The sequence below is a fragment of the Schistocerca cancellata genome, chromosome 7 (assembly GCF_023864275.1).
Source record: "Schistocerca cancellata isolate TAMUIC-IGC-003103 chromosome 7, iqSchCanc2.1, whole genome shotgun sequence".
NCBI classification, from domain to species: domain Eukaryota; kingdom Metazoa; phylum Arthropoda; class Insecta; order Orthoptera; family Acrididae; genus Schistocerca; species Schistocerca cancellata.
Genome location: NC_064632.1, coordinates 289,146,303 through 289,171,096, shown reverse-complemented (window position 1 = coordinate 289,171,096; position 24,794 = coordinate 289,146,303). Strand labels below are relative to the sequence as shown.

The 24,794-nt window shown below is 41.8% G+C and overlaps 1 protein-coding gene across 1 annotated transcript in view; it reads right to left on the bottom strand.

The window, feature by feature from the left end:
- Nucleotides 1-24,794, bottom strand: part of LOC126092242 (dipeptidase 1-like) — a 704,929-nt gene that overhangs the window by 333,464 nt on the left and 346,671 nt on the right. The gene's annotated exons all lie outside the window — the stretch shown is intronic.

Genomic DNA, 24,794 nt, shown 5'->3' with positions numbered 1-24,794 from the left:
AATACACAATGGATTTACAGTACTCCACATACGAGAATTTTGCGAGTTCGTGTAATCGGATAAATGAAACCACGCCTCATCAGTGAAAAACGTTTCATTAAGAATACCCCTGATAAGTATTTTTCAGTTATTGCAAAACTGTCACTTTCTATGGGAAAAGATCTAATTTTTTCGTTACAGTTGTGTGGGCCGTTCCGACACTGACGTCGATTTCCTGGGCGAGTTTTCTTACTGAATTGTTCGGACTCATGGACATTTTATCGGAAATATCGAGTAGTTTATCCTCAAACAAAACGCTAGGACGACCACTTCTCGGTGCATCTGTCACTGAACCTGTACTTAGAAATTTGTTAGTCAAATTTTGCACAGCATCGCGATGTGGGAGTGTTGTCTCCGGGAAAACTGAATTAAATATTTGACGAACTGAAACTGTATTTACCGCCAACTTTGAACAATTGTTAGACTAAAAACACACGTTCTCCAATGGTTGGCATTTTAACAGTGACAAAAACGAAACAAACGAACAAGGGAACTAAAATTACACGTTCACGTCAACACGTAACGACACACACCAACGATACATCTGACGCTGGCTGAAATAAACGAAACAGTGGAATGTTGGGAGAGTCCACTTGAAGGGAAGTATATCAGGCAGGCGAACAATCATACGGCACGCGCGTCTATGGCGCTGCGGAGAGACTTTTTGAACACCCCGTATAATGATATGAGTGTCTATACAGACAATGTGAGTAAATAAACTGACTAAGAACTAATAAGGTTCATACTGGCAAGAAATTCTTCTACTGCTGCTACCACCAATAATAATAATAATAATAATAATAATAATAATAATAATAATAATAACAATTACAGCACCCGTGTGAGGTTGATAGCTCCTCCATCGGGCGCCTCCCCAGGTGGCGGATAGGGGAAACCCTCCCAGATATGGGTGGCACCGAGGAAATCAAATACTCGGGGCGGACCAAAACTATCACATCCTCGAGGATAAGTACCCTGAGTAAAAACCGGCGAAACGAAGAAAACTAACACAAAAGCCCAGACACGTCTGTGTGGTAACCACCTGTACTCTGGCCAGCGTCTGTCACCAATGGTGCGGCTGATACGAGCTCCAGGAACTGAAAATCCCTGGTTCTACCAAACTGGCGCAAGCCAGACGAATTACAAGCATAATGGCAAGTACACCTAAAAACAACATTACCCCAGGTGGACGATCCACCCGTCGCAAGACGGCAACCAGGCACTCGGATTCTGGGGGACCTGGAGATGTACTAAAGGGCGAGTCGGAGCGCTCTGGCAAACTACCCAAGAAAACACACACATACTTTGGCACCTTCAACATACAGACACTAATACAAACGGGAAAATTACACAATCTAACAACTGAACTCACCAGTCAAAAGATCTCGATCCTAGCGCTACAAGAAACAAGGTACACGGATTCAGACACAATAGACTACGGAAACTACAGATTCTTCAAGAGTGGAACCAACAGGAAAATCGGCAAAGGAGGAGCACTCCTCGGCATGGCCTTCGCAGTAAACAAAAACATCCTAGACTCAGTAAAAGAAGTCAACGCGATCAACAACAGGCTCATGACCATGCGAATCAAACACGCCAACAAGAACTACACCCTCATCAACGTACATGCCCCCACGAACGCAGACAACAAGGACAAACCAGAAGAAACAGACAAATTCTGGGACAAACTCGAAACCACCCTGGCAAAAATACCCCAAGACAACGCGAAAATTCTACTAGGCGATTTCAACGCACAAATCAGCAGAGAAAAACGCTACAGAAAAACAGTAGGAAATTTCCCTGCACACAAATTCACCAACAAAAACGGCAACAGACTGATCGAACTCTGCCAGCAAAACAACCTCAAAATCATGTCAACCTCCCTGATGAAAAAGCCCAAGGAACAAAAGACGTGGCGATCACCAGTCCACTCACTAGGCGAATTCCAGATATATCACGTGGAAATCTCCTATGAATACCAGAAAGAAATCCACGACGTCCAAGTGAGAAAAGGCGCCAACATAGATTCGGACCACTACCTAACAAGAATCAAAATCAAACTCACATCAGGAAGACAACACAAAAAGAAATTGACCTCACCGAAATTTGATACAAGAAAGATCAGAGCATCGAACATCACAGAACACTGGGAAAAACAAGAGGCGAAAGATTGGACCAGCTTTAAACAAAAAATTGTGAACACAGCCAAAGAACTGATCCCGCTGACTAGAAAACCCAGGCACCCTTGCTGGAACGCTACCTGCGAAATCGCCCTACAAAATCGAAGAACAGCTTTCACAAACTACAACAGCAACAAAACACAAGAAACGCAGGACAACTTCTATGAAATTCGAAGACAAACATCGAAAACAATAAGACAAGAGAAACGCAAATACATAAACGATCAGCTAAACTCCATCGAAGAAGACTTCAGAAATTTCAACACACGGGATTTCTACAGGACGTTCGCCAACCAAGTCAAAGGATACTCACCACAGAACCTCTGCTTCAGAAAAGAAGACGGAAAACTGGCACTTACCAACAAAGAAAACTGTGAAGAACTCGCGAAGTACTTTTCAAAATTACTAAATTGCCCGGAACCTAACTCAACCTTCGAACCCCGAGAACCGGCCAACGCACCGGAAGACTCACCATCACCAACAAAAGAAGAAATCCTCCACTGCATAAAGAAACTGAAAAACAACAAGGCAGCCGGTGAAGACGGAATAACGGCAGAACTGCTGAAGAACCTAGGACCAAACTCGCTAAACGAAATCACACAAATCATACAGAACACCTGGACAACCGAAATCATACCTGACGACTGGAAGACCGCACTCATTCACCCGCTACACAAGAAAGGTTACAGGACAGACACAAACAATTATAGAGGAATTTCCCTGCTACCGGTCATCTACAAAATTCTATCAACCTGCCTTCTCACCAGAACGCAAGGACAACTGGAACCCGCCATCTCGGAATACCAAGCGGGTTTCAGACCCAACAGAGCCTGCCCCGAACAAATCTTCAACCTGAAATCAATCATAAAATCCCACATGACAAGCCCCAAAAAAATCATCTGCACTTTCGTCGACTTCAAAAAGGCTTACGACTCGATCGACAGAAAGTCCCTCATCCAAATCCTCAGAGAAAAAGGCCTAGACCAGGAGACCCTTAGACTAATCGAACAGACACTAACCAATACAAAATCCAAAGTCAAATTCATGGGTGAAATCTCGGACTCCTTTGAAATCCACACTGGCCTAAGACAAGGAGATGGACTATCCCCGCTATTGTTCAACATCGTCCTGGACAAAGTAATGAGGGAATGGGAAGCTGAAGTCAGGAGACAAAACACCTGGAGACCAGTCACATTAGGAAGGAAAAGAATGGAAATCCCTTACCTAGCATTCTCAGACGACCTAGCGATACTGACCTATGACCCAACATCAGCAAAAACACAGATCGAAATCCTGAAAGAATGCGCCGAAAAAGTCGGCCTACAAATCTCTTTTGAAAAAACGCAAGTCCTAACAAGAGAAGGCGACGACATCACAACCAAGTACGGCAAAATTAAAGGGGTCACACACTTCAGATACCTAGGCGAAATCATCGAACCGACCGGAACAGAGAAACTGGCTTACGAAGACAGACAACAGAAGACACGGAAATCACTAGGCATGGTACGAAACGTCTACAACAAACAATGCATTTCCAGAAACACCAAGATCAGGCACTATAAGACAGTGATCAAACCCGCCGTACTGTATGCCAGCGAAACACTAGCACTCAACAGGAAAATCAAAATTGAAGAAATCAAAAAAGAAGAATGCAAAATCATGAGGAAAATTTTAGGAGGAAGACCCACACCAGATGGCTACAGACTACAGAAGAACTCAACAGTAGAAGCATATTCGAACATCGAGAACGATATGAGAAAAAGGCGCCTTAAATTCTACGGACATTTAGATAGACTCCCTGAAACAAGACCCACCAAGAAAATTCTGGAACACATCAAGACACTTAAAGTCTCGACACCCTGGATGGAAGGAGTCCGAAAAGACCTACAAGCAATTGGCATCACAAACGCCACAGACAGAAGCACCTTCCGAAAACACATAGACAATTGGGAAGTAAAGTCAGAAGCGCTAAAACAGCGGACCAAACAAGAATGGTCTGAGGAGAGAAAAGAGGCCCTCTCCAAGAGAATGAAGGAGTACTGGAAGGACAAGAAGAACAAGCCTTCAAAGTCATAAGCTTAACGATTTCCTTTTAGGGAAAATCCGCCAACAATAACAAATTAAATAATTACAGCAACGTCGGTGACAAATAGGAAAGGGTTTATAAGTGTACAAAACATATGTTTTCTGATCTAGCGAGTTCTGGGGTGATAAAATTTAAGGCCACTGCACCAGGTTAGAATACTGGGAAATGATGAAGATCTGGTTGTAATTAAGGATGTACAGGGGTAACGAGGGCATACAGGACAATGGTAGTCATCATTGTTGCCTTAGTAAATTGTCATTACCTGTATTCTGTAGAGGGAGATGTTGTTCAGTTGTCTATGAAGTGGGACGTTATTCGAGAGTCGGGTTCCTGCTACTGAGAAGGACTTTCAGAAGCTCCCGTGTTGTTCATACAAGAGCGTTAAGATCAACGAGAGATATGAGGGACAGTGTTCATTGATGAAACTGTAGGGAAGGCAGGCGGTATGGAAATTTCTGCGCTTGTCTACACGCTGCCAGGGTATCTGTGCATATGATGGTGAGATATGATCAAAGAGTTCAACATCACAGATAGGACGAATCATAAGGAGTTCCAGGCGCCGTTAGCTATTCTGCAAAAGATCTTCCAGGATAACATCGTTGTTGTCAATAATGGGAAATTTAAGTACAAGTTTCTTTGTCAGGTCGTCATAGTATTTCGGAAATTGCTGTCGAAGCAAACATTTATCAAAATCATCAATGAATTAATTATCTTTTGTTGTTTGCTTCTTATTCTTTGGAGCAGATGTCTAAATCACGCCCCGTTGGTGTGGCGCGCTGCTTCCGTAATTTGCACACCATCGACTTGCGTAAGTTCTTCTGGTCAACATCTAGGTTCCGTGTTCCGTCGCACTTTCTTCAGTACAGTCACCCCTTTCTCCTTCTTACCGTTAGTAAAATTAATGACATTCTCCGCGGTAACCTTCCTCGCTTTCTCTGCGACGTAACGTGGCGCTCCATTTTGAATTAGAACGTGGCTGTACCTAGTCCAGTGACCAAGTTACTCGTAGTTCCCGCTTCGGGCGAGTACACGGTTCGCCTTGCCCAGTAATATATGTGGAAACTACTGGCGTGTTGACACCAGTAACGTGGAACTGGACCGCCACGTGGTATATTCCGTACAAACAGTGACGCGCTTTGCGCCTTGGTCGAGAAGCTGAGAACCGCGTGCAGATTCCAATAGGGGAATGCGCGACGCTTAATTCTACCCAGACACGCGCGGAATGGAACGTGGAGCGCGCGTCCGCCTGCCAAATGGATTGCAGATCAAGGATATCGGAAGCGGACGAAAACAGGGCACCTGAGAACGCCAAGCTCGCCGTGTATGGCAATGGCTGGAGGGAGGTATAGCGGTCTATCTGCATTACTTGTGACGAAGCAGCGCGGCTCCGTCCAGCCTTACCGACGACATACGCTGTAGGTTTTAACACCATAGCTTAGGGTTTTAACACCATAGCTTAGACACTACATACTTTATGTCGACTCATTCGATACTGTAATGAAGTGTAAACTCTGTAATATGCTCAATATGAGCAAAAGATGTTTTTTGTCTTTCTCATATAATCTCTTTGGTTATCTTTGAGGCTGAATAATGTTGTTTAAATAATTTTTTTAGAAATGTCGATATGTGCAAATGTTCCGTTTTATTTAATGTGTTTGGTTGCTGTTATATAAACTGCTGACCTTCACATAGGGTTCTTAGTTATTTTGTATGTAAAAGGTGTTGTGGTTCCCCTCGGGAACGGAACTGTGTAGCGCGCGCAAATTGTGGTTGGCCTAGGTAGAAAAGGTGGAACCAAGAGTCAGTCGAGGACTAGCTACGAACTATCAACTGCACATGTAAAGGTTGTGTATTGTGCTGGTTCCGAGAGATGCTTTCCCTGACGCTTTCCAATGCCTCGGATGGATGGATAAAGGGCTGGAACTATTCTGGAATTGGTATCTATCATCACCACCAAGAAACTGCTCTGCTTGTTTATGCTATAATTGCATGAATAAAAATAATTTCACTATACGAACTGCCTCCAGTTTTGAGGTTATGAAATAACAGTAGCAGACGTTAGTGTTATAAGGTATTATTAAAATCGTATTACAGATCGCAAGACCGAACTTAACGAAGCTATGAACTCCAGAAATGTTTATAATTTCTTTCTCAAATGATGAATTAAAGTACGGTTAATGTAACCGCAAGTCTGCAGCCAAAGAAATTCACGCTCTCGAAATTAATTACGGAACTCTATGTTGACAAGACAGTTCTAGCATGTACATGTAAACGAAAATTTCTATGTTACTCTCTTCTGGAAACTATATCATTACACACGGATCTCATGAGCACATCGCGGAAGGGAATTGACCGTAGCCTTTTTGAAAGTACATTCCCAGCATTTCTCTAGTGCAGTTCCGGGGACTAAGGAAAACTTAAACCTGGATGCCGGGACTTAGATTCCTCTGTAATTCGAGCTCAGTGTCTTTCCTCTGTGCTGACCCAATCGGTAAGTAAGTACCGGTCATGAATACATCACTGTCAGCATTCTAGGACTGACAGCTAGCATTCTAACGATTGCTTCTGCTGGGAGCTCTTTGGTTCTCTTACCTAATTTTCACGTGTTTAAATTTGGTTCTAGTATAGAATGAGGGCTGGAACTTTAATAGGAAAATAGGAAATTTGTGGTAAGATCTAACGGACCAAACTGCTGAGGTCATCGGTCCCTAAGCTTACACACTACAAAATCTAACTTAAAATGACTTACGCTAAGGACAAAACACACACCCATGCCCGAGGGAGGACTCGTACCTCCGACGGGTGCAGCCGCGCAAACTGTGACACTACGCCACAGACCACGCGGCTACAACGGGCGGCAACTTTAATAGTGGCAGCTATTTATTTACAAAATAGATGCGTGTTTCATAGTTTTACTGACCTTCAAAGTAGTCACCAGCATTGTGTATAACCCGCAGTGAGTGATGTGGAAGTCGTAGGATGCTCTTAGCAGTGCTCTTTGTGTTGGCAGTTCGAGCGGCGCGGTCTACTGCCCGACGAATTTGTAACAGATCTGAAGCGACTGCCGTGAAGTGTTTCCTTCAGTTTAGAAATAGAGTTGAACTCACGAGACCTTAAGTCAGGGGAGTGCAGTAGGTGGTATAGCAATTAGCAGCACCATCAGTCAAACAAATCAGTAACAGCTTGCATTGTACGTGCTTGAGCATTGTCCTGCAAGATGATGGTCAGGTCCTGCAGAAAGTGTCATGACTTCTGTCTCTATGCTGGTCGTAGGTTGCGTTCCAAAAATAAACAGCATAGTGGCAGAAGTGATGACACTTTCTGCAGGACCTGACTATTAATTTGTAGGACAATGCTGAAGCACGTACAGTGCAAGCTGTTACTAATTTTTTTGACTGATGGGGCTGCTAAGTGCTATACCACAAACTGCACTTCCCTGACTTAAGCCCTCGCAAATTTAGCTCGATTTATGAACTGAAGGAAACACTTCACGGTATATGCGTTCAGAACTGCTACAAATTCCTCGAGCTGTAGACGGCGCCGCTAGAACTGTCAACACAACTGGCACTGCTACGAGTATCCTATGACCTCCACATCGCTGGCAACGGGTTATACACAATGCTGGTGACTACTTTGAAGGTCAGTAAAACTTCGAAACACGTATCTATTTAGTAAATAAATAGCTGCCACTATTAAAGTTGCCGCCCCTTGTGGCCGCGTGGTCTATGGAGTACTGCCACAGTTTGCGCGGCTGCCCCCGTCGGAGGTACGAGTCCTCCCTCGGGCATAGGTGTGTGTTGTCCTTAGCGTAAGTCATTTTAAGTTAGATTTTGTAGTGTGTAAGCTTAGGGACTGATGACGTCAGCAGTTTGGTCCGTAAGATCTTACCACAAATTTCCTATTTTCCTATTAAATTTCCAACCCTCGTTCTATACTAGAACCAAATTTAAGTAGAGAGGATATAAAATGCAGTCTGGCAATGGCAAGGAAAGCGTTTATGGATTTAAGTATCAGGAAGTCGTTTCTGATAGTATTTGAATGGAGTGTAGCCATGTATGGAATCGAAACATGGATGATAAATAGTCTACACAAGACGAGAATAGAAGTTTTCGAAATGTGGTGCTACAGAAGAATGCTGAAGATTAGATGGGTACATCACATAACTAATGAGGAGGTATTGAATAGAATTGGGGAGAAGAGGAGTTTGTGGCACAACTGGACCAAAAGAAGGGATCGGTTGGTAGGTCATGTTCTGAGGCATCAAGGGATGACCAATTTAGTACTGAAGGGCAGCGTGGAGGGTAAAAATCGAAGAGGGAGACCAAGAGATGAATACACTAAGCAGATTCCGAAGGATGTAGACTGCAGTAGGTACTGGGAGATGAAGAAGCTTGCACAGGATAGAGTAGCTTGGAGAGCTGCATCAAACCAGTCTCAGGACTGAAGACGACCACGAGAACAACAAATTCTGAAATAATGCATGTAATTTTCATAGGAGGATAGTTAAAGTTTCATCAAAGTACATTTGTTAAGAGAAGATTTAAAGTGTTCAGTACAGTATTACACTTACCTGCAAAAGCTGTGTTGATTCATGATAGTTACTAGCTAATAAAATTGAAGCTCCAAAATTAGGATTAATTATTGTGCAGCTGTGGAAGCAACAGTGTTTATAATTTCAGGCATTATATAGTTAATGGTGTTTATAATGATTTGAGTAAAAAGGACTGTTGCAACTGTTAGAATTCACTACCGGTTTCGCAAATCAAATTTGCATCTTCAGGTACTTCACTATATACAGAGGAATAAAAGAACTTATCAGAAATTTGGCCACGCCAAGAACTGAAGAAATAAAATCGATAAGGTCTGTGTTAAAATATTCAACGTTTTAAATAAACCAGATGAAGTCATTCCCAACATTCATATCCATGTTCTCCAATAAAAGAATTCTAACAGTCACAGTGGTCTTGTTTACTGAAATCAACGAAGATTTCGGCTGTGGTTGCCCTGTATACTAGGTAGTACGCACAGTGAATCAACATTACGTTGTGACGGAAACGGTCAGCCTAGATCCGAGTGTACTTATAAACTAGTTTCGGGGTCCCCATTCTAATAGTTGAGCCATATTTAAATTTTATGTTACAACCAGAAGTACTCAAGAAGAACAACTTTCATTTTCATAACTTGTGTGCTATAGTAAGCAAAGAGCGACAACTATTCAATCTACAATAGATTTAAGTATCACATGTCCAATCTGAACAAAATAGTATTAGGAAGTGACTGCTCCTTGAGAATACAAACAATAATAAGTATAAAAGGTATAATTACTGGAAAACTATTTCGGTGGTAGTAATTTTCAATAATTAAACTGACAAAAAATCCCCTATTGAAGTTAGTAGTGCTCCATCATTAGTAATTACTTATCTATAATGATCGTAAGTTTTCTGATGTAACGTACAGATAGCAAATGTTATTGAGAGCCAGTTCTTGCCTAAATATATTTATATACCCAAGTACTTCATGTCAAACCGCTGGTACATTACTTGTTAAATTGCGCTACTGCCTTGTATCTTATCAGCAAAACAGGATTTCAGTACCAAGTAAAGTCAATCTGAATAGGTAACTTCCTTTATGAACCATTCTACTACTTAGTACAATTTTGTCTAACTGAACTGGCGAGGTTTTCTTTTCCATAATTACAGTTTACTTGAGTACTAAAAGAACATTGGTGTGATTCCCGTTTGTTCTGCTACAGCTTCCATTCAGTAGAAACCATTAGAGAAACAAAACAGTCCGATGCCTTTCCATTACGCACGCTCATCGTCAAATAAGGATCCTTTTACAGGAGTAACATTATAGAAGTATTTCTAATTTAGTAGTAGCTAGTAGTGTTATAACTTTTATATCTTATTTTTACATTTTATCAAACAGAGGATTTGACGTTTCAATTATTTTCACAGCTAAATCAATAACCGATTTTTTTTCTTGTATTTGGAAATATTTACGAGCGAAATTTACGACTATATACTAAAGTTTTGAGCATTTCCAAACAAACGTGCTGAAATTTGATGATAGTCTTATCTGCGATGTGGGGGCAGATTATAATATTGCAAATAATAGTTTCGGTCAGTGTGAGCAATACACGAACTCATTTCTCGTTATTTAGAATTTATTTATTAGTGATTTACATCACAGAGAGGAGAAAGAGAACGTATCACAGCTCCACAGTAGAAAATATTACAGACGTCATTGAGTGGCTTCTTATATCCGATTCTATATGTGCTTGAGGTAATGTTATAGGTGATATGTTGATCGAACATTCATCACATGTTTTACAAAACTTTTGGTTATGCATAATCTCAACAAGCAAAAGAAGATAATTCATCATGTTATAAACTAAAGACATATAATTGCCTGGCTTTTCATTAGATGCATCTTATGAAAGGCCATAAGTAGCTGTGTTGGAGCAGGTGTGGTTCATGCTTACGATTTTGAGGAAGGGTGTGTCAGTAACTGATCTTTACTACAGCGACAGTGTTCCCTAAAAGTTTACAGGCTGTATTTAGCTTTCTTTTCATATCCAGTTGCTAAATAATACTAACAGCAAATTCCATGTTAAGGCCAATGGTATGTTTAGCCTCCGATGTCACATTTCTCGACACATTTCTAAAACTGATCCAATGTTAACTTGGGATACCATTTTACTATCAATGGGTTACTGCTCTCATCTGACCATGAAAGGCAACACCAGTTTTCGCCTTGCTAAATTCAGTAACAATGTTTGGTTTCCTTATCACTGGAATGTATAGTGGGAAGAACCAATTCGTCTGCTCAGCCATTACATTTCTGCACCGTAATTCCTAAAGTATTTTCTTTTACAATCTCCTCCACATGTTTCAGTTATGTCGTTACAATTTCTTTCCATATTCTTTTCTGATTTAGTAGAAGCGTAAAAACTAAATGCATATTATATGTTAAGAATTCGTTTGCTGTATCTACAGTTATATACCCGTTACGGCACATAGTATATGGTCTTTATTGAATACAGGTTGACACACATTCATCGCAAAATTTATTGGTGAGATATTTTATATACCAAATACTTTGCCACAATAATCGCAGCACAATTTAATCATTTTGATGCCATTGTTGTGATGTAAGTGAGAGAGGAAAAAGACTAAGTCCTGTAATAAATTTCAATTCATAATAGTGAATACTCTGTTCAAGAATCACAAGAGAAAGAGGTATACCTGGAAAAAGTCGCGTGGTACGGGAATAATTGGTCAGGCAGTGATTCCGAACTCAGATACTGGATTGTAAGTCGTACCGAGGAAGAGATATAGACTCGCATCGCAATGTAGAAGTGATGAAAAGTAGGCTCAAGTTTAAGAGATCAGTCAGGAGGATTCAACACACAAAGAAGTGGGATACGGAAGGAATGATGAGAAACGGTTGACGTTCTCAAAGGCTATAGATACAGCAATTAGGAATAGCTCAGTAGGCAGTACAGTTAAAGAGGAATTGACATCTCCAAAAAGGGTCAACACACAAGTTGGGAAGGAAAACATAGGTGCAAAGAACGTAATTGCGAAAGAACCATGTGTAACGGAAGAAATACTTCAGTTGGTCGATGAAAGAAGAAAGTAGAGAACAGGGAGATTCAAGAATACAGAAATACATCTCCTTGAGGAATTAAACAAATAGCAAGAGCAGGGAAGTTAAGAAAAAATCAGAATTAAAGTGAGATTTGGAAGAATAATCAAATAATGAGGACGGGAAGGATAACATTCCATCAGAATTTCGAAAATCATAGGGGAAACTGGCAACAAAACGACTATTGGCGTTATTATTTAGAATATATGAGTCTGGAGGCATCCATCTGACTGGCCATCTGCAAGAACTGAAAAGTGCGAGAATAATCGCACAATCAGCTTAGCATGTCATGCGCCCAAGCTGATGACCAGAATAACATACCGAGAGGAAATTCTGATACTGCGGTTGATAATGGAAGCAACATTAAAGAAAAATCAAGACACGTTCTTAGTATTTGTCGAGCTTGAAAAAGCGTTCGACAGTGTAAAATGGGGCAAGATGTTCGAAATTCTGAGAAAATGTGGGTAAGCTATAAGGAGAGACGGGTAATATACAATATACGTATATAAGAGTCAAGAGGGAATAATAAGAGTAGACGACCAAGAACGAAGTACTCGGATTAAAAAGTGTGTAGGACAGGGATATAGCCTCTCGCCCTTACTGTTCCATCTGTCCATCAAGAAAGCAATGATGAAAATAAAAGGTTCAAGAATGGAATTAAAATTCAAGGTGGAAGGATATCAATGATAAGATTCACTGGTGACATTCCTTACCTAAGTGAAAGTGAAGAAACATGATCTGTTGAATGAAACGAACAGTCTAATGAGTATAGAATATGGTTGAAAGTAAATCGAAGAGAGACGGAAGCAATGAAATGTAGCAGAAACAAGAACAGCGAGAAACTTAATATCAGGATTGATAGTCACGAAGTAGATGAAATTAAATCCTATTTCCTAGGCAGCAAAATAATCAATGACGGACCGAGCAAGGAGAACATCAAAAGCAGACTAGGACTGGCATAAAGGGCAATCCTGGCCAAGATATATATACTAGTATCAAACGTAAGTCTTAAGTTGAGGAAGAAATTTCTGAGATCGTACGTTTGGAGCATAGCATTGTATGATAGTGAGACACAGACTGTGGGGAAACTGGAACAGAAGAGAATCGAAGCAGTTGAGAAATGGTTTTGCAGACGAATGTTGAAAATTACGTCGAGTGAGAAGGTAAAGACTGAGGAGGTTCTGCGCAGAATCAGAGTGGAAGGAAATATTTTGAAAACACTGACAAGACGAAGCGACCGCGTGACAGGACATATGTGAAGACCTCATGGAATGACTTCCACGGTACTAGAGGGAACTGTAGAGGGCAAAAACTGTAGGGGAAGACAGAGACTGGAAAACACCCAGCAAATAACTGAGGACGTGCAAGTGCTACTCTGAGATGAAGAAGCTACTACAGGGGAGGATTTTGTGGCGGGCCGCCTCAAACCAATCAGGAAACTGATGACTGAGAAAGAGAATAAAGCTTGTGTCTCTTCTGTTTCAAATGTTGCCTGAATATAATTCGTCCATTCCGTCGATGATGAATTGTGCTTATGAGGAACAATCTAAGGAATAATTCTTGTACTGTTTGCGAAATTCAGCTTTCTCAAGAAAATTTTGAAACGATCTCCTCTTATTCCCTTTCACGGGAACGCTTGAATAAACACGAGATCTGGTCCGTTGTAAATGTATGGATGTAAGCTTTACCAATCCCACCCACAAAATCAAATCAAACAACCGCATCAATTCGTCCTTGTTTGTTGACACCCACTGACTGAAACGTTTTCGTGGCACTGTAATTTTTGTAGCGGAAACATTTGTTTGTTCAGTGATTTATTTATCTAAATATTTCAGCTGTGAGAAAAGACCTTATTAATCGTTATTTCGGCTTTGCTACACGCCTGCACATTTTTATCACTTGGCACCATGGACAGTCCTAAAATTCACACTGTTCTGCTAGTAGCCTCGAGGATAAAAGCACGTACTCTAGTCACTTAGTGAACAATCAGATGAAATCTCACTTTAGGATGAATGAAAGGAACTGCATTACACGCCGACGCTCTCATGGTATAAATAACGCAATCTATTAATCGCTGTCCTCCCGTCGCGACTATTTACTACATTGGGCAACAAAGACTTTCTTTAAAAAAGAATCGTTGTGAATCACGGTAACTATGCATAACGAATTGACTATTCATAGAGTATAACGTATATTGGGGAACGACTGACAAGAACGGGGGAAAGAAATACAGTAGAAGAAGAACGAGTAGCTTTGAGAGATTTAATAATTAAGGCAGCAGAAGACCAAGTAGGTAAAAAGACGAGGGCTAGTAGAAATCCTTGGGTAACAGAAGAGATATTGAATTTAATTAATGAAAGGAGAAAATATAAAAATGCAGTTAATGAAGCAGGCAAAACGGAATACAAATGCCTCAAAAATGAGATCGACAGGAAGTTCAAAATGGCTAAGCAGGGATGACTAGAGGACAAATGTAAGGATGTAGAGGAATATCTCTCTAGGGATAAGATAGATACTGTCTACAGGACAATTAAAGACACCTATCGCAAAAAGAGAACCACGTGCATAAATATCAAGAGCTCAGTTGGAAACCCGGTTCTAAGCAAAGAAGGAAAATCAGAAAGGTGGAAGGAGTATATAGAGGTCCTATGCAAGGGCGATGTACTTGTAGACTATATAATGGAAATGGAAGAGAATGTAGATGAAGATGAAATGGGAGACATGATACTGCATGAAAAGTTTGACAGAGCGCTCAAAGATCTAAGTCGAAACAAGGCCCCAGGAGTAGACAACATTCCATTAGAACATCTGATACCCTTGGGAGAGACAGCCCTGACAAAACTCTACCACCTGGTGAGCGAGATGTATGAGACAGGCGGAATACTCCCAAACTTCAAGAAGAATACTATAATTCCAATCCCAAAGAAAGCAGGTGTTGACAGATGTGAAAATTACCGAACTATCAGTTTAATAAGTCACGGCTGCAAGATACTAACACGAATTCTCTACAGACGAATGGAAAAACTGCTAGAAGCCGACCTCGGACAAGATCAGTTTGGATACTGCAGAAATGTTGGAACACGTGAGGCAATACTGACCCTACGACTTATCTTAGAAGATAGATTAAGGAAAGGCAAACCTACGCTTCCAGCATTTGTAAACATACAGAAATAATACTCTCTTTCAAATTCTGAAGGTGGAGCTAAAGGCTGTTTACAAATTGTACAGAAACCAGATAGCATTAATAAGAGTCGAGGGGTACGAAAGGGAAGCAGTGGTTGGGAAGGGACTGAGACAGGATTGTAGCCTAGCTCCGATGTTATTCAATCTGTATATTGAGCTATCGGTAAAGGAAACAAAAGAAAAATTCGGAGTAGCAATTAAATCCATGGAGAAGTAATAAAATCTTTGCGGTTTGCCGATGATATTGTAATTCTGTCACAGCAAAGGACCTGGAAGAACAGTTGAACGGAATGGACAGTGTCTTGAAAGGAGGGTATAAGATAAACATCAACAAAAGCAAAACGAAGATAATGGGATGCTGTCTAATTACATCAAGTGGTGCTGAGGGAATTAGATTAGGAAATGAAACACTTAAAGTAGTAAATGAGTTTTTCTATTTGGGGAGGAAACTAACTGATGATGGTCGAAGTAGAGATGGTATAAAATGTAGACTGTCAATGGCAAGGAAAGCGTTTGTAAAGAAGAGAAATTTGTTAAAATCGAATTTAGATTTAAGTGTCAGGAAGTCGTCTCTGAAAGTATTTGTATGGAGTGTAGCCAAGTAGGGAAGTGAAACATGGACGATAAATAGTTCAGACAAGAAGAGAATAGAAGCTTTCCAAATGTGATGCTACAGAAGAATGCTGAAGATTAGATTACGAGGTATTGAATAGAATTGGGGAGAAGAGGAGTTTGCGGTACAACTTGACTAGAAGAAAGGATCGGTTGGTAGGACAAGTTCTGAGGCATCAAGGGACCACCAATTTACTTTTGGAGGGCAGCGTGGAGGGTAAAAATCGTGGAGCGAGACCAAGAGATGAATACAACAAGCAGATCGCGAAGGATGTATGTTGCAGTAGTTACTGGGAGATGAAGAAGCTCGCACAGTATAGAGTACGTGGAGAGCTGCATCAAACCAGTCTCTGGACTGAAGACCACAACAACAGAGTATAACGAGCGTCTACATACTTGTGTTATAGTAATTAAGATATAAACTGAAAGAAAAGTCAAAAATCCCGCAGTAGTATTTGTTGTTGTCGATAAGAGGCTAACGTAACCTGTTATGTAATTTTTAATTTGCATCTTCTGGTTTATATCTGTATGGATATATTTATAAATTAATATTTTGATAATGGGGAAATGAAGGTACCGGAGATATTTTAAACTGCTGCGTGAATAGATTTAAGCAAGTAAGCAATATTAGTCATTTAATTAGGTGACTAGGCCTGGATCACATATGCCCCACAAAGAAAGGGCCTATCAGCATATAATAAATAAGATATGTAATATAATACATAAAGATGGTGACTTACAATGATGTGTCATTAAAAATATCTCTGATACCTATGAATACACAAGCACCCAGGTTAAGAGCGGTTATTAAGTTGCATAACACAGGTCTTCGACGCGTCCGATCGTCAGCGCCAAAATTGGTGTTGGTTGCCAGGTATAAAAGTTGTTAGCCAAGCATTAAATACATCCCTCAAGTTTTTCTTTACACAACCGCATACATCTAATTTACATACTAAACGACCTGAACATTCCCACTGACGTCAAAATAGCATCTTTTGATATTAAAAATATGTATACCGGCGTACCCACAGACCAAGCCCAGAATGTTATTGCTGGAAATCTGATCACCAACAGAAATCGTCCACCTGATGAAATAAATGAAATGCTGAAGTTGTTAGGAATTGATGATGATGTTTGGTTTGTGGGGCGCTCAACTGTGCAGTTTTCAGCGCCCGTACCAATTCCTAACCTTTGCTAAGTCCAATCTCTCCACTTTTATGAATGATTATGAAATGATGAGGACAACACAAACATCCAGTCATCTGTCGGCAGGTGAAAATTCCTGACCCCGCCGGGAGTCGAAGGCGGGCACCCTGTGCTCGGGAAGTGAGAACGCGACCGTAAGACCACGAGCTGCGGATTTTGTTAGGAATTGTTCTCAATTAGAATTACTTTAATTTTGGTGATTCATTTTTGTTAAAAAACAAACAGTAACAAGAGATTCTCCATTGTGTTAATGTTTGGCAAATATTTTTCTGTGTAAATATGAATACAATTTTGTGCAACAGCACTCACTACGGATCAGAAATCCTTGATTGTTTTTCGTGTCTTTGACGACGTGTTCTTAAGGCAAATTTCCCAATGTGTTTTGTGATTCTCTAGTTGGTCACTTGAATTCGCAGCTGTCCGGTATTCAATTTACAATCGAACGCAGTGTTAATGGTAGACTTGTTAATGGTACACTCGCTTACCTTAACCTCTTTAATCAAGTTAAGAAACAGTACGTTTGTTTTTGATATTTACTGAAAAACGGCAGCCACTTACACTATGCTCCATCGTGCTTCAGATCACTTCATGAAATGTAAAAGGGCTGCCTTCCATTCGCTTCTCCATCACCTCCATCGAGTCCCCCGATTCTCCTCCTCATCCCCCCCCTGATTTTCTACAATAAGTACAGGTTATACAAAGTACAGCACTTGCTAATGGTTACGATTCAGATTTTGTTCGCAATATTAATAAAGAGTTACTGAGGAAGGAAATACCTTCCACTAACCACTCCCCATTTTCTTGCACTTTATCAGTGGTTCGGCAGGGAGTAATAAGAACTACCACCGCAATCCTTACTATGGCCACTTTTCAGAAAGAATCAGTAGAGAGAGGAAAAAAACACAGAAATCCTTCATTTCTTATCCCGTAAAATGCAAATGTCAAATACAGGCATAGGGAACAGTCCCTCAGCAACCCATATAAGAACACTGGGGTTTATATAGTTTGTTGTAATGCTGTTCTCGAAAGTACAGTAGACAACCTGGCAGATATTTCGACATTCTCTATAAAGAACATCTCAATTTCAACAGTTAGAAATCCGCAGTGGGATCTCACATAATAATCAGCGTTCTTTTCAGATCTCCACAGTAACTTAGAGATACTACCCATAGAGAGCAAGGGTGGTGTTTTAAATGTGCTGGAAGAGATATAAATAATGACGACCATAAGACAGTCCCCTGATAGTACTCTCGAAACCAAATGTAATTAAGACACCGAGTTTTATTGGGCAGTTCTGACTTCTTGAATATTTGAAGTAAGGGGTCTTATCATCTAAGTAGCTGGATTGTACATTACAGGTCTTTTTATATTTACACCCAAGTTTACTACCACTGTCGGTTCACATGTAGGTCAATCTGATTCATACGGTGAGTACACTGTTTTGATGTTAAGAAATAAGGAGTAAGTTCTGTAAAAAATATTTTCACCTTCGTAACATTATTATATTAGTATTACCAAAGTTCTATCCTTATGTGTGCGGATAGAGGAATCTAATAGTTCGTGTGGAGACCACAATTGCCGAGCAGAGCACTAGCAGTGCGCTTCTCTTACCTGCCGGCCGTGGTGACCGAGCGGTTCTAGGCACTTCAGCCCGGAACTACGTGGCTGCTACGGTCGCTGGTTCGAATCCTGTCTCGGGCATGGATGTGTGCGATGTCCTTAGGTTACTTATGTTTAAGTAGCTCTTAGTTCGAGGGGACTGATGACCTCCGATGTTAAGTCCCATAGTGCTCAGAGCCATTTGAACCATTCTCTTACCTTCCGTGTTGCCGGCGTTAGTTCGACTTCCTTAACCTTCTCAGTGCAACACGGCAACCACCGTACATGCTCTGGCGTCACAGTGGACACCTCACCTTACGATTAGTGTTACACTGGTGAAAGACACACACGAGCGTGTCGCCTTCGGATAGTTTGACGTTCAATATAATTATTCTTCCTTTCGATCACTCGTACCTCTAAAAACACGTTAAAAAATTATATCCGGTGCATTTTTATACATTGATTTTATTAGTTTTCACCGTTAACTTCAACCATTCCATTTACGAGGGGCATCGTCCGTTGTTTGACATGGACCCACAGGAACGTATTTTAATCGGTTAAATGGTGACTGTTGATATTGATTTTAACACACACGAGTCCCGATTTTGTCAGTTGTTCCATGTTATATGGGACTGTTCTCATCTCTTCTTTATTTTAGTTACTGCTTCACGGCATTTTTGGCCTATAAGCAGATTCTGATTGCTACTTCCTTTCCATCGCTTTCATAGAGTAGAAATTCATCACCGATAATGGTTTTACCAACTGAAAAAGGCTCAGAACTTTCAGCCTGTGGAATTCTGTAATAGCTCCCTATACCGTACGACATAGCGTTGTAAGTAGACTTCTTTTGATATGAAATAACCAATCTTATTTTCCATATACGAACAGGACCGTTTTGTGAGACACATGTGATACACAACTAGTTCCCTAACTAAATACCGAATTCTTCTTCCTTATTTAAACTTCCTCACTCAGTACTTTTAAGTATCTCAACTTCATTCTCCCAAGTGTCAAAGTATTAATTTACAATGGAAAATCCAGGACAGAATATTATGAAACGGGAAGTTGCTACTCACCATTTAGCGGTGACACTGAGTCGCAGATAGGCACAACAAAAAGCTTTCAGTAAGGCATTCGTCAACAACAGACGGCAGACACACACATACACAAACACAATCACGCTAACACATCTCACACACACGACTGCAGTCTCAGGCACCTGAAACCGCATTGTGAGCAGCAGCTGTAGTATATGATGGGAGTGACGACTGGGTGGGGTAAGGAGAAGACTGGGGCAGAGAGCGGGAAGGATACATGGTAGGGCTGGCGGACTGTGAAGTGCTGCAGGTTAGTTGGAGGGAGGGGAGAGATGTGGAGGGGGAAAATAGCAGAAAAGGAGAGAAGTAAAAAGACTAGGTGTGATGGTGGAATGACGGGTGTGTAGCGCAGGAATGGGTAGTGACTAACGAAAGTTGAGGCCAGTAGGATTATGGGAACGTAGGGTATATTGCAGGGAAAGTTCCCACCTGCGCAATTCATAAAATCTGCTGTTGGTGGGAAGGATCCATATGGCACAGGCCGCGAAGCAATCATTAAAATGAAGGATGTCATGTTTGGCAGCATGCTCAGCAACAGGGTGATCCACTTGTTTCTGGGCCACTGTTTGTCAGTGGCCATTCATGCACACAAAGAGCTTGTTGGTTGTCATGTCCACATAGAATGCAGCACAGTGATTGCAGCTTAGCTTGTAGATCACAAGACTGGTTTCACAGGTAGCCCTGCCTGTGATGGGATAGGTGATGTTCGCTACTGTACTGGAGTTGGTGGTGGTGGGAGGATGTATGTGACAAGTCTTGCATCAAGGTCTATAACAGGGGTATGAGCCATTAGGTAAGGGGTTGGAAGCAGGGGTTGTATAAGGATGGACGAATATATTGTCTAGGTTCGGGGCATAGCAGAATACCGCTGTGGGAGGGGTGGAAAGGATAGAGGTCAGAGGACATTTCTCATTTCAGAACACGATGAGAGGTAGTCGAAACTCTGGCGGGGAATGTAATTCAGTTGCTCCAGTGCTGGGTGGTACTGAGTTATGAGAGGAATGCGCCTTTGTGGCTGGACAGTGGGACTTTGAGAGGTGGTGTGAGACTGGAAAGGTAAGGAATGGGAGATTTGGTTTCATACAAGGTTGGGAGGATAATTACGGTCATTGAACACTTCAGTGAGATCCTTGGTATATTTTGAGAGGGACAGCTCGTAACTGCAGATGCGATGACCACAGGTTGGAAGGAGGTATGGAAGGGACTTCTTGGTATGGAATGGGTGCCAGCTGTCGAAGTGGAGGTATTGCTGGCGGTTAGTAGGTTTGACTTGGATGGAGGTACTGATGTAGCCAACTTTGAGATAGAGCTCAACATCTAGAAAGGTGGCTTGTTGTGTTGAGTAGGAGCAGGTGAAGCAAAAGGGGAGAAGTCGTTGAGGTTCTGGTGGAATGTGGATAGGGTAACCTCACCCTCAATCCAGATCACAAAGATGTCATCAGTGATCCGAAGCAGGTGAGGAGTTTAGGATTCTGGTTTCTAGGAAGGATTCCTCTAGATGGCCCATGAATAGGTTGGCATAGGGTGGTACCATGTGGGTTCCCATAGCCGTACCCTGGATTTGTTTGTTGGTAACACCTTTAGAGGAGTAGTAATTGTGGGCGAGAATATTGTTGGTATTGGGGACAAGCAAGGGGATTATTGACTGGGAATCTGTTGGGCATTGGAAAGGTAGTGTTCTATAGCAGTAAGGCCATGGGTATTAGGAATTTTAGTGTAAAGGGAGTTGGCGTCAATACTGACGAGCAGGGCACCATGTTGTAAAGGGACAGTAACCATAGAGAGTCGGTATCTTTTATATAGGAGGGTACGTTCCAGGTAATAGGTTGAAGGCGTTGGTCTATGAGAGCAGAGATTGCCTCAGTGGGGGTACAGTAACTGGACACAATGCTATGTTCTGGGTGGTTAGGTTTATGGACTTCAGGAAGCATGTAGAAAGTAGGAGTGCAGAGAGTGGTAGGGGTGAGTAGAAAGATGGACTCTCAGGAGAGGTACTGAGATGGGCATAAGGATTTGAATTGTGACTGGGGATCCTGCCAGGCAATCCTTGCAGTTCAAAACAAAAGTCGTGGAGCCTTTGCCTGCAGGTAGGATTATAAGGTCGGGATCAGTTTTTAGATGGTACACTACGGTTCTTTCTGCAGATGTAAGACTAGTTTGCATATTAAGAGATTTGGGGAATGATGGTGAGGCAAGGTTAAAGCTTAAGAAATTCTCCATCTAACCTGCAGCACTTCACTCTCCGACACTCCTACCATATATCCCTCCCCCACCCCACCTCCACCTCCTCCTTACCCCCACCCAGTCGCCACTCTCATCGTGCAGTAGTGCTAGTGTAGTGTGGTTTCAGTTGCCTGAGACTGTGGTCGTGTGTGTGAGTTGCATTTGCGTAAGTGTGTGTGTGTGTGTGTGTGTGCGTGTCGTCTATTGTAGATGAAGGCCCTACTGGCCAAAAGCCTTATTTGTGACAGTCTTTTTCTTGTGCTTGTCTGCGACTCAGCATCTCTACTGTATGGTGAATAACAACTTTCCTTTTCTTAGTATTAATTTACAAATATTTCTGTGTAGATACACACCAGATGATGCAACTTAAAATGGGCAAAACCAGTTGTCAGACAGCAGTTGCGGACTATTGGACTTTTCGTTCAGTTTAGTATTTCAAATACCTTAATACATATATGTAATCACATGTTATACTGTATGAATTGTCAATCAATTATATGTAATTACCTTAGCTGTGGCTGCGCTAGTTTTAAAAATGTCTTTAAACTTGGTAACGCCTGTGTGTGCAGTGGGAAGAACTGCGCTACTATCGCATGGGTTGCGCGTGGCGTACCGTTAGGCGTTCTGTTACACAGTATCCTACAAGACGGTCTAGTCGTCGCGGGCACATGGGCCGTTTTTTTTTTTTTTTTTTTTTTTGACAACTTGTATTCGAGGGTGATGGTGTGAATATTCCACTACCATCATCGTAAAACAGGCACATGGATCATTAGTACAACTTAAGGAAGATTCCTGCAGTCTTAGGCAACTGAAACCACATTGCGAGCAGCAGCACCAGTGCATGATGGGAATGGCGACTGGGTGGGGGTAAGGAGGAGACTGGGGCGGGGACAGGGAGGGATATATGGTAGGGGTAGCGTTCAGTGAAGTACTGTAGGTAGAGGGGGAGTTATTGAGGCATGTAATAATATCTCCACCACTCAATAGGAGAATAGAAAGGAACGAAAAACGATAATAGTGATAAGGAGTAGCCGCGACATGCACTGTCCAGTGGTTTACGGTTTGTGTATGTAGATGTATCTGGCGGTAACGACAATAGTTTGATAGTTCTCACAGTACTCCGGCTGTTTGTGGAACACTTATGAAGACCCAATGGAAGAATAGCGTAAGTCTATTTAATTAGTAAGTGAGTTTAGGGCGCACTCTGATGGCCACTGTTGGTACTGCTAGGCAGTTATAATGATTTTCAAATAACAAAGCAAGTCATTGATATACAAAGAGCTTTACTTTCAGTGCTAACTGAAAGAACTCCCTAAGTTGGTCTTCTTATGGACAGAATGAGGAATTACAAATGTCAGATCAGTTAGGTTGCTCCTGCAAAAGTGATCGGTTGAGTTTCTTACTTCGTGTTGCTTAGTCATACAAAGGGTATCCGGAATGCAAGGTCCCATCTAGCGCATAATGGAAACTACAGTGAAAATCAGTATGGCCATCGATCGCTCTTTTCAGTTCTGAGGCCACAGTAAGCTCTTAATGGGAAATGTTTGGTCGCCCACTATAAAGCCCGTAATTTCCTGCCTCTGAGTTTCATCTCTTCTCACATCCAGGTTCGTATACAACGTTTTGGCACAGGCAACGATCAGTAGACCAGGGTAGAGAAATGGCGGAAATTACTGGCGGTGGCCTTCTATGTCGAAGCGATTGGAAAGTTGGTGCAACGCTACGACAGATGTCTGATACGGGGCGGCGACTGTTTGGGGAAGTTGATGGAAGGTGTTGTTAACATTAAACGCTTGCTGAATGCCTACGGAGACACGGCACTGAACAAAAGCACAGTGAGTCGTTGGGCGAGACTTCTGTCGTCGTCGCAATACTTGTCCGATAACATGCGCACCGGCCGGCCGCATATGTGGAACGTGTGAACACTCTTATTCAAGGTGATCGACGGATCACAATCAAACACCTCGCTGCTGAAATGGACGCGTCTGTTGGTCTGCGCACCCGAGACGCTATCAGAGAACGTCATTGGACTATTCTTCCTCGTTCCCCCTACAGCCCGAATCTCGCACCTTCCGACTTCCGTCTGTTTGGCCCAATAAAGGATGTACTTTGTGGGGAACAGTAGTTGGATAACAGGGAGGTTAGTAGAGCACCAAGACGTCGGTTCCGTCGTCGACCAGTAGAGTGGTACCATGCAGGCATACAGGTCCTCCCAGATAGTGTCGTAAGGTTGATCAGAGGTCAAGTTGTAAAATAAGATTTTCTAGGAGATTATGCTGAAAAATAAGGTTTTATGTCAAAAAGAGTGGGGAATAATATTGTGTAGTGGAATGCTGAATGAAACCAACCTAGTTTCAGAAAAAAATGCGTCGCATTACTTATTGAACGCCCCTCGTAGTAATCTGTTCTAATTTTACCATCTCGAACCCTAATTTAGATAGACTCTTTAATCACATTATTTCAGAAGGACAAATACTGCTTAAGTATCTTGGCTTTGTTGCAGCCTATAGTATGACGAGTTTTTTATCTTATGGTCGGTCATGGCTGATTTGGTGATGGATCAGCAGCTCATGGTCGAAAATTCTTGAAAGTATTTCCATTGGATGTAGTGCGAAGAAGTTCAATGTCAATATTCTGGAGGCGTCCTGTCGGATGTCCCGTTTTCTTGTACGTTGCCTTATCAGAAAGACCGCAGGAACGACGCCTACGTTCCTTAGGTTTTCATGGATCAACAGTCTACCAAACCCCGTGCTAATGCGGCATGGCAATCACTGGCGGAACGGCACATGCCCTGAAAGTGAGGTGCAGTGAACATAGCCGCGACTCTGAATTACAGAAGACCACCAAATCAGCAGTGGACGATAACATAGATTAGAGCAAAACCAAGGTTCTTTATCAAGATTTCCCATTCTGAAATTG